This window comes from Berghia stephanieae, unplaced genomic scaffold, assembly GCF_034508935.2.
Source record: "Berghia stephanieae isolate SIO BIC M18660-M18661 unplaced genomic scaffold, UCSD_Bste_1.3 scaffold271, whole genome shotgun sequence".
Taxonomy (NCBI): Eukaryota; Metazoa; Mollusca; class Gastropoda; order Nudibranchia; family Aeolidiidae; genus Berghia; species Berghia stephanieae.
This window is the reverse complement of record NW_027623856.1, coordinates 7,362-18,901: the sequence shown is the minus strand read 5'-3', so window position 1 is coordinate 18,901 and position 11,540 is coordinate 7,362. Positions and strand designations below refer to the sequence as shown.

The following is an 11,540-nucleotide window of genomic DNA, read 5'->3' as shown; positions in this document are numbered from 1 at the left end:
TAAAAATATTTTCCCATAGTTTTATAAAACTTCAACAATGGAATAATTAAAATTGTCCAATCACAAATACGTGAGTTTTCACAAATCTTTCACTTAATCAAAATTGGCAATTAGGGACTCATCTAAACTCATGTTAATTCATGTTTAAAAAATCGGGCAAAAATGAAATGAAACCCCTTTTGTCAGTGTCCGGCAGATTGGCCTGAAATAGAATATTCCGATTTGCATTCAAATATCGTGACAATTGAAATTTTAAGCTTGATTCAACTAAACTAAATGAGCTTTTCTGGTATTGTTTTTGTTTTGGCTACTCAATGCACACTAATTGTGCTTAAAGATCTTTATATGGCCCAAGCCAACCAACAACGTTTAACATGTAGAACAAGACCTGTGAGGCGCAATTAATAATTTTTCTTTGACAGTGATACAATGCTGTAACAGGCCAGGTCTTACGTCTGAGTGAGGTGAGGGAAATGCTGTCCAAGTATTCACATTGTTCCACTCAGAGAGAAAATTCGAAAGAAGAATCTAAAAAAAAGAATTCTTGCGTTATTATAAAGCAATATCCACTTAACGACGTGTTCAAGGCACTATACAAGAGCTCCCGAGCCAACAACAACACTTAAAATGGCAAAAGACTGTTAGGTGAATTCATTCTTCCCCGACAGAGACAACGCTGGTAACGGCCAGATACTCATTTGATACCTGTTTATGTGGACAATCTGTGTAAAAGGGCTTTTTTCAAGACTAGATCGTAACATTGCACACAAATATCATAGCAATGATTACTGATTTGACGAGACATTGGGTGAAAGTGACAACCAAGTCCGAAGAGCAGGAGTGTTCACAGATCTATTCGAAGCAAATGGTCGAAATACACAGAACACGTCATTTATCACAACCCTAAGAATAAAGCTCGGGGGAAGGTACGGGCAACTGTGCTATTCTTTCAGATGACAGCCATAAATGCGGGGGGGGAGGGGGTGTAATCGTTATTACTATGACGCAAATGTCATATCATAGATCAATTAAAAAAGAAAGCATAATGTACTGATAGCCTGCGGCACAATGGCAAACCCGGATGGTTTTTTTTATCATTGTATCAAGAAAGTGTTTACTTTTAGTCTCGATCGCTTAAATGGGGTGGGGGGGGGGATGAAAATATTAGTAGTTGAAATAGTAGTAGAGTAGTAGTAGTATAGTAAGTAGTAGTAGTTATAGTATATAATAGTATACTACTACTACTACTACGACTACTAATACTATATACTATTTCAACTACTATATTATAGTCCCCCCCCCCACGCATTAAGCGAGTCAGACGAAAGTAAACACTTTATGATACATAGAATAAAAAAAACCATCCGGGTTGCCATTGTAGCCGCAGGCTATCCAGTTACATTATGCTTTCTGTTTAATGATCTATGAAATGACATTTGTGTCATAGTAATAAAACGAGTACACCCCCCTCCCCCCCCCGCATTTATGGCTCGTCATCTGAAAGAATAGCTCCAGTTGCCCGTCACCTGCCACGAGCTTATGCTTAGGGTTGTGTATAAATGACCTGTTGCTGTGTATTTCGACCATTTGCTTCGATAGATCTGCTGAAACAATCCTGCTCATCGGATCTTGGTTGTCACTTCACCCATGTCTCGTCACAATCAGTAATCATTTGTATGATATTGGTGTGCAATGTTACGATCTAGTGCCTTGAAAAAGCCATTACACAGATTGTCCCACCATAAACAGTATCAAAGAGTATCTGGCCGTTACCAGCGTTGTCTCTGTCGGGGAAGAATGTAATATCACCTAACAGTCTTTTGGTCCATTTTAAGTGTTGTTGTTGGCTCGGGAGCTCTTGTATAGTGCCTTGAACACGTCGTTAAGTGGATATTGCTTTATAATAACGCAAGAATTCTTTTTTTTACGATTCTTCTTTCGAATTTTCTCTCTGAGTGGCAACAATGTGAATACTTGGACAGCATTTCCCTCACCTCACTCAGACGTAAGACCTGGCCTGTTACAGCATTGTATCACTGTCAAAGAAAAATTAATTAATTGCGCCTCACAGGTCTTGTTCTACATGTTAAACGTTGTTGTTGGCTTGGGCCAATATAAAGATCTTTAAGCACAATTAGTGTGCATTGAGCTAGCCAAAACAAAAACAATACCAGAAAAGCTCATTTAGTTTAGTTGAATCAAGCTTAAAATTTCAATTGTCACGATATTTGAATGCAAATCGGAATATTCTCATTTCAGGCCAATCTGCCCGACACTGACAAAAGGCTTTCATTTCATTTTTGCCCGATTTTTTAAACATCGAATTAACATGAGTTTAGATGAGTCCCTAATTGCCAAATTGTGATTAAGTGAAAGATTTGTGAAAACTCACGTATTTGATGATTTGGACAATTTTAATTATTCCATTGTTGAAGTTTTATAAAACTATGGGAAAAATATTTGTTAAAAGAAAGACGATATGCCAATGTATGATGCACAGCGGTTTATAAATTATGCAAATTTGTGTTGGTGAAGCGAGAAACATTGAGACAAACATTATCTTGTTTGCGCTTCCCTGTGTATAATGGGCATATGTTACAAAAGGCCATCAGCCAGTGATATTGAAATTATCAAAGGACAACACACTTGATGACGTTAGAATATATTGATGTTATTCGTTTATCCAAAACACTCAAAACATGTCGACAGCCGGGTATAAGGTACCGACACACAGAACTGCGTGTAACCTTAAAATGTATATATTCTCATTAAACCAATTTAGTGATGACTACTCATAAAAATGGTTAATTGAAAACAATAACGAGAGTTGAATGACGTCAAACTTAAACCACTGTTTTAAAATTGTGACACTGTTCTAGAATGTGTTATCTAGTCATAAGCATTTGGTTTATAACGCCCCCTTTTGGTTTTTATAAAGGGATAAATAAAGATGAACAACAATTGTTACAGTGAAAAAAAAACTGAGAAAAGCTTTCCTTGTTTGAATTGAGTCTACCTACGATTTATTGGTCTTTTTTCATTACGTTTTTCATAGTTTTGTCTACTATGACGATTTGCCGAAAAGAGCTAACGTGTCCTTCTATTGTCAATTCAGATTTTTTAAAAGGGGTTTAGAGAGAGAGAGAGAGAGAGAGAGAGAGAGAGAGAGAGAGAGAGAGAGAGAGAGAGAGAGAGAGAGAGAGAGAGAGAGAGAGATAGAGTAATATTGCATCAGATAGGAGGACGTTTGAAAGGAAAAACACCTGTTGCTACTTGTTTGTTATATAACTATTTACCAGGTAAATAATTCACAAAATGGATAAGCATCATCATCATCCTCCTCAACCTCCTCCACCTCCTGTTCCTCCTCCTCCTCTTTCCTCCTCCTCCTCCTCCTCCTCTCATCATCATCATCATCATCATCATCGTCATCATCATCATCATCATCATTCACAGTGATTGTACGTATAAGGTCTGTGTTTAGATGGATCATTATTCATAAGAAAAGTGTATTTAATCATTGCATAACTTTATATGCCTACTCAACTCAGATGTTAATTGGCACCTGGAATTGACAGATAATGTGAAACAACCACAACTACAACTATTACTACTACTAGGACTACGAATACCAAAAGAATACAACATGAGCATTTGTATAGCACAATATTCTCTAAACGTGTTCAAAGTACTTTACAAGGGGTGCCCAGCCAACAGCAACTTTCAATATTAGGAAGAGGATTATATGAATCCGGGTTATGGAGGTACGACTGTATTTTAGTTTTTTTTTTTATACTTTGGCCTTGTTTGTAGAAACACGTGGGATTGAATGTGTTACATTTACATCTATAATAACCCCCATCTCAGGTTTGAATTCATTTGTGTTCAACGGACGACCATTGCAGCTGTGAATTCAATCGTGCTATTTCTATTCATCAAAATGAACATTTTCAACGTTCTAATTCTGGTAAGAGTTTCTTTATTTTATTTGATGTTTCTCAATTTTTGGTTAATGTTTAATAATAATAATAATGTTGTGAAGGTTTATGGATACATTCATAATTAATTTGCTTGTTAGTCTTTGAATGAGAATGTGTTTCGGTGAGCCGAATTTTACACAATCTGTCTGTAAATAATCGTTTGTAATTATTTTAAAACAAAAAAAAGTTCGCTCTGATTTACTTTCATACATTTTCGATACACGGAATAATTTTATAATTTACATAGACAGATGTAAAAAAATGATGTTAAAATATAAATGTAAGATTTTAAAAATAATTACTTAGACAACTATTCAGTCGAGCGGTGGCCTGCTGTGTATGTATTACATATCGACGGCCCGATGATCAAACCTCTGAAGTAGCGTTTTCGCGAATCCGTTGATCAACGCTCTGATGTCGACATAAGAGTTTCGCGCCCGGCGTATTCACGACGATCTATCATCCGATATCACTTCCGAGGTTTGATCAACGGGTTTTGAGATAAAGGAGAGCTGCTACTTATTGGCTATCCTCTGATCTAAATACTTTTCTTAATACTTTGTAATGAATTGTACGAGTTGTCAGTGTCATTATTATTATTATTATTATTATTATTATTATAATATTTATTATTATTAATATTATTATTATTATTATTATTATTATTATTATTATTATTATTATTATTATTATTATATTATTATTATTATTTTAAAAATTTTAACAAACATTGTAGATTGAGAACAACTTGTAAATGTTGAACATTATTGCAATCATAAGTTTTGACCTCAGACAAAGTTTCAGCAAAATTGAAAAATGTATATCATCGGTCTTTTGTTACCATAAGAACAAAATGTTTTTTGCTTGGAATCAATTTCTTTTCTTTTCACTTACTTATTAATTAATATTTTTTTTAATCTTTCATTTCAATTTATGCTTTATTCATTACTTTTTATTAATTTTTAAATTTACTGGTTCAATTCAATCTGCGTTATCCAATGAATGCAAAATTAACTATGAACACAATAGATATATTTCATTATTATTACCAGGTAAGTTACAAATCAAGTACAATCATATTTGTAAGAATCCAACCAGTGTAGCAAATTGTCGTAAAATCCATGTACATCTTTTGGCAAAGTTGGTTTTATCATGTTGTAGATAGTTGTAGTGATCTTCTTCTCACTGGCGTAAAGCTGCTTTGGCTGGTCATGATAAGTTGCTCTTCCATCACTCCTTGATCGGGGAAGCAGATTCCAGATTTCAGGGTGGTTCAGTTTAAACAGGATATTTCCATATGGTTCACAACGAAGGGCTCTTAGGTCAGTAACAGTTGGTTCTTCTACCATCTTTCCTGGACTGATTGACGTTAAGGGTGTTACTTCAACAAATGACTGGAAGAAGTCATATATATATATATATATATATATATATATATATATATATATATATATATATGTGTGTGTGTGTGTGTGTGTGTGTGAAGTAATATACCTTGTATGGAGTCGTGTCTTCATTCTTGCGAGAGATTTGTATAATTGTAATTTAGTCAGATGGTGTGAAAATGTCACAAGGTCTGCGATTTTTCGTCAACTGTCTTTCAATCGCTGCAATGATGGAGTCACACTCCATCTGAGTATGTCCGTTCTCTAAATAATTTTGTTCGACTGTAACGCCATACTTCCTTGCAAAAAAGCTCAACATTTTTTACATCGTCTTGTTCCTATTTTGATAGATGCATCCATCGCTGTAGATTATTAAATTGTTGTAAATACCAGCAATTAATTTTGCGCATATGTAGTTGTAGAGACAACTACAAAACTCGTTAGCGGTCAGCCCTCCCGCTACTTCATGCCAAACACAGCAATCCACTTCAGAACTTCCCATATCAAATATCGTGAAATTGTGAACTGTCAACTTAGTCAGTAAAGTGCAGAGGCTTGAATCTATGGAGATAATAAAACAGCATGTAGGTCCATTGAGATCAATAACGTATCTGTTGCTCCTTGAGCTTTATCCTTTTCTTTTTTACTCCAAGCTGTCTCCCATTTTCAGCGATGAGAATTCCATGCCATTTCATCAAGTTTCCACTTTCGTGTTTGACGCATTCATCGTATTTATCTTTTCTTGGCTTAAATAAAGCCATGTTATTTTTTTTTTCAAAAAGCTGCGTAAAAAGGTCAACAAATAGATGTGACGCCATACTCGGAGCATTTATCTTATACGCTTTGTAAATGTCTATATAAGACCTGAATACGCGTTCCACGTACAATTTGTTTTCGATTTCCGATAATAGTGGGAGGAAAACAGATCAACACAATGTGTTTTCTGTATCACAGTGTTGGGATCGCTTCTTTTCGTGGCTTTTGCGTTGCATCTTTCAGGCACCAGCTCCGACCAGTCCTGTCAGTTAGTGAGAGTGTGTTCAAAAATATTTTGTTACATACTGATTCCTTACTCCATTTAGTTTGAAAAAATATTTTTAACCCGATCTTCTCTTAACAGAATTTTCCGACCAGCGGATATGTCTTGATAAAGATGCGCTTTTCTTCCCAAGTCTGTAATTTAATTCAAAAGAAATGAAAAATATGCTGTCTGTCTTCCTCTGTTACTTCGATACACTTCGTTTCTATTCCCTTGCAATAACATCTTTCTTCCAATACATTCGCTTCCTTTTCAATATATATGCATTTCTTTGATGAATCCTATTTTCTTCCAACATAAGATTTTCCGGCTTGTCTTTTTTGTTTGTCATCAGTTTTACTATTTGGTTATCTGTCGTATCCAAGTGATTATTGTTTGAAATGTCCGTAGTGTCTCCACAACTTCTTCATTGTTAGGCCTATTTGAAGGAAAGGCATCGCTCTCTGTGTTCAATCATTTCTGAGTCGTCTTGGATTGTTTGATCTGAGAAATAAGTAACATTGACAATATGAAGCCTTTTGAATGATGATTATAATCAGTTTAGTACATATTTATCATCTAGCACCCGTATGCAATTCTACTTGTATTCTTTATGTACTTTTTTATGCATTACGCAAAGACTTATAATCACATTACTAAAACCAGTTACCAGGAAGGAAAAAGATGTGCGCAGTTTAGATTAAAATACTTGAAATAGCTAGATCAATTTGTCTTACAAGCATAAAACAAAACAAAAGAAACACAACAACAAAAAAAGGATAAAACTGAAAGACTATAAGTCTTCTATAATTTATGGAAACAAATTGTCAATACCTTGATCAACAGTTTTATGTGAAGTGTTTGGCTCAATGCTGTCCGATAGTTGTTCATTTATTGTGTTGAGGAAAGTTTGTTGAGGTCGATCATTCTGGTCAGTTTGAGCTTGTATTTCGAAGTCTGGTTGAGGAACAAGAAAACAAGCATTCTATCCAATAAAATCAGTATGTTATCGAACCGATTCTTATCATAGTCATAATTTACCAAGGGCATGAATTAGATAATCAGAAAATTAAATTAGGTAGGGCATTTGATAAATGAATATTCGGAACTGTTTCACTAACGAACTGTGTTATATTTGACTTTTTAATTCAGAACTGAATCATTAATTCGTATAACAATGTTACTATAAATCGTTCTTGATTAGCAATTGAGATTATACATTTTAGATACGTACATATATTTGCCAACGATGTTCTCACTGCACAGAAACCATTTAACTAGTTTTTTTGTTTTTTTTTAAATAAGGATTGATTGAAAAATGTTTTATACCTCTAATAGTATTGTCCGCCTCACCTGTAATATGGTGTAGCCGGTATTGAATATAAATCAAGATCGGTCTCTAGCATGGCTGAGTTGGAGGTTCCAATCATTAATCTCTTTAATGCAGGTGAAAGGCTATCTGGCGAAGCTTTTTGTTTTGTCATGTCCGCCATCATTCTTCCTCTTTGAAGAGGAAACGTGTTTGATTCTATCCTTTTTTCTTGGATTCTTGGAATTTGAATCAGAGCTATAGCTATGCCTATGTGAACGCTTGTAAATGTAGTGTCATTAATATACCTTCACTGCATCAATAATAAAGTAGTAAAACAAATGATTTGATGCGGGTAGCGCGAATACAAATCGTACCATGTTTTTGTGTGGTAGGAAGGAGTAGGGGTTTAAAGGTGGCACCATATCAGGATAACATCGACGTGTCATAATGACGACGTGATATAAGCATGCCATTGGCTGACTGTCATGATCATGTCATACACCACCTACCTGTTGTCTAATAAATTTCAAGGACAGAATCGTTCCATATTCTCGGCGGCGGAGAAAGTTTTATTTTTTTTAAAAAAATCGTGATGGGGGAGAACGGGTGGTCGGGGTATTTTTAAATTCAATCTCTTTTTCCGTACATTGTCTTTGCGATTACAAATGAGGCCTCCGGGAAATAATGGGTTTGATTCCCGTTCGCAAAGTGTCTTTAGAAAGATTATTCAGTAGCTGTGGTATTTATTGCTGCTCAAAATGATTATAATGTTTTAACATGCTAGGCCTTTAGATGTCAATACAACACCATAAATTGTAAAACAAATTATGCAAGTTACAATTGTAAACACGAATGTTACCCACCGTCTCAAAACGGTATTATGTCGGGATAAACGTGATCTCGAAATTAAATTTTAGAAATAAAAGAATGAGACAAAAGAACTTAGAAATCTTTTGCAATTCAAGAAATAGTATTTGTTCCCCACTATAATGAAAAGAAGCGAACCCCAAGTTTGATATGTGTGGCTATAAAATCAACATCTACCTTCATCCCGACATAATACCACTTGGAGACGATGGGTCACAATTTTATTAACCCACGAAAACCAGTTATACATTATTTACAAGACGTATTTCGATCACCTTACAGAGGATAGCGCAATACTTCTCCGTCTACCTTGAAATATAAAAACCAGATGATTAAAGCTCTTAACTAACATCAGCCAGAGATTTGATCATCATGAAACAAAAGAGTAAGAGGGCGGGCGGGCTTCTCTCTGAAGTTGCCATCAGAGGTTCGATCAGCGGATTGGCAAAAACACTACTTCAGAGGTTTGATCAACAGGCCATCGATATGTCATCATTCAAAAGGTTTGATTGGCCAAATTGGTTAGATGACTAAAGGATTGACTTAGTCGACGATTTGTGATCGATTCCCGTAGGCGCCATTTTATCCCTTCCCTTAGAATATTGCAATTGTAAAATATTTTCTATTATTTTATTTCTATGAAATGCTGCATATAGTAATACCCCATTTCCCTATCGTCAAATGATTTTTAAAGATATTGCTTAGAAACACAGAAAAAAGCGAATTAATGATGTAATTAATTCATTTAACAATAACGTTCAGGAACAGGACAGAAAATAAACAAAGCCAAACAACGAAGAGAGAGAGAGAGAGAGAGAGAGAGAGAGAGAGAGAGAGAGAGAGAGAGAGAGAGAGAGAGAACTGTTATGGTATAGGGGAAAAAACTGATATAATTATGGTATAGATTACTATATGTCGGTTAAGTCCATAAGAATGTCGCTCAAAAATAGAACAATCAAAGCCAAAAAACCTACTCTTTCTCATGACATTCACAGCAAAAAAATAATATCAAGGGGAACATAACAGAAATTCTCTTTCGAACATAGAATACATCATCAGACGCCCCCCCCCCAACCACATCGATTAAATGAACAAAAATGTTCAGAAACAGAGCAAATAATTATATGGGAAAGGGGGGGGGGGGGAAGGTGGGCAGGAATTGAATCATAACTGTTACCTTTCAAAATGTACTGAAAAATGGTTTTATAAAAATGAATATGATCTCACAGGTTGTTATTTTGTTTATTTATGGGTGGAATTTCCCTAAGGACGGAGGACCATTGGCTGTCTAGGCCAGTTGTTTCTAGTCTATAACTAAGGCGATACCTGATCCTCCAAATGTCTTTGACAAACGTGTAATTAATATAGAGTGATCTATGGTGCCAAAGGCTGCGTTTAGATCAAACAGCGCTAAGATGGAAATTTGGCCAGCACAAAGATCATTATTAATCTTGACAAGGGTAGTTTCGGTATTGTGGTACTGTCTGTAGGCAGATTGATGAGGTTCTTAAAGATCAAATGTAAGTAAATGTCTTTTAAGTTGCCTCGCAACCTCTTTTTCATGGATTTTTGAGAGAAAGAGTAAATTGGAAACGAGACGAAATTTGTTCAATTCTTCGGGGGAAATATTTCCTTTTCTTTTTAGCAAAGCAGTCATAATTGCATGCTTAAAAAAGAATGTGATTCAATTCCTGTAGATAGAGATTCGTTTATGGTTGAAAGGCGACCCTCCACATCAGCTACACACAACACAGAACGTCGGTAAATAACAGGCCAGGCTAATGGCTTTGAATATTCCCTCCATAGAACAGCACGGCGTCTGTGTTATTGCTTTTGGTCAGCCATATTTATGAGTAGTGGACTAGAACTTTTATTTTCTTATTCATTGCTTATAATTTTATTGTGAAGGTTATATTTTTAGACAACTATAAGACCCATTACTTAACGCAGTTTATTAACATTTATTATGTAACTGGAAAACCCTAAGATTTACAAACCTCTATTATATTAAACTAAATTAAATGACGATTCTACGGGTGAAGGTAACCGCCTATGTAAAACGTCCACGTGATCGGAGCATTATAACTATTTTTTTAAAAATACACTTTAATCTCCACCTTGAACCACGAATTACACCGGGTCTTATATATCTGATATAAAGTGCTTTGCGACTGACACATCCTGTTCCAAAGGGTGACAAACAATTGATATAATCTTGTTTAACCCTACAAAAACTGGGATACATTCCAGCTCCGTGGGCTCTAAGAGAATGTTAATTAGACAAGGGTGTCGTTGGAGAAAATATTCCAGATACCACCGTCCCAACCACCACCATCCATGAAATAAATCTCCACTGTTAGCATATTTGGTTGCCTGAAAGTAATTGAACACGCGACACACACACACTCACAAACACCCACACACACATGCACACACACACACACACACACATATATATATATATATATATATATATATATATATATATATATATATATATATATATATATATAAACTTTTTTCTTGTTCCTCCACGAAACAGTTCGTCGCTATGACCGTTGCTATCAGTGATGCGGCCTCGGATAATGTCGTAAGTAGCTAATACCTCAAATAATACTTTCTGGATGAGGTCTTCTGACCGCTCATCTAGGGTAAAGAGATAACTTTTGCTATGTCATAGTCCCCCTTATATTTATTTTCCCATTCCAAGTTGCTCTCTGTTTTATATATATGTGTGCGTGTGTGTGTGTGTGTGTGTGAGAGAGAGAGTTAGATAGATAGATAGATAGAGAGAGAGAGAGAGAGAGAGAGAGAGAGAGAGAGAGAGAGAGAGAGAGATGTGTAAACCAGCAGCACTTTGATATGTTCTTTCATATATTTTACTTTTTAATACAATACTATACATAATAAGAGCTAAACATGGCCAATAGCAAGGCATTTGGTACCCTGTCAATACATCATTGATATGCAAAAACATG

At 35.4% G+C, this 11,540-nt stretch overlaps 2 long non-coding RNA genes across 3 annotated transcripts; one reads left to right on the top strand and one right to left on the bottom strand.

Moving 5' to 3' along the window:
- Positions 1–2,705: 2,705 nt before the first annotated feature.
- On the top strand, positions 2,706–11,152 carry LOC144961506 (uncharacterized). Of its 2 annotated transcripts, XR_013643184.1 has the most exons (3): positions 2,706–2,720; positions 3,485–3,967; positions 11,105–11,152. It is a non-coding gene; the product is annotated as an uncharacterized LOC144961506 (long non-coding RNA). The 2 variants fall into 2 exon arrangements; XR_013643183.1 differs by lacking the exon at positions 2,706–2,720 and having other exon boundaries at positions 3,434–3,967.
- LOC144961505 (uncharacterized) lies at positions 6,752–7,831 on the bottom strand. The gene is made up of 3 exons (XR_013643182.1): positions 7,737–7,831; positions 7,218–7,340; positions 6,752–6,887 (listed from the first exon to the last, which is right to left on the bottom strand). It is a non-coding gene; the product is annotated as an uncharacterized LOC144961505 (long non-coding RNA).
- Positions 11,153–11,540: the final 388 nt, after the last annotated feature.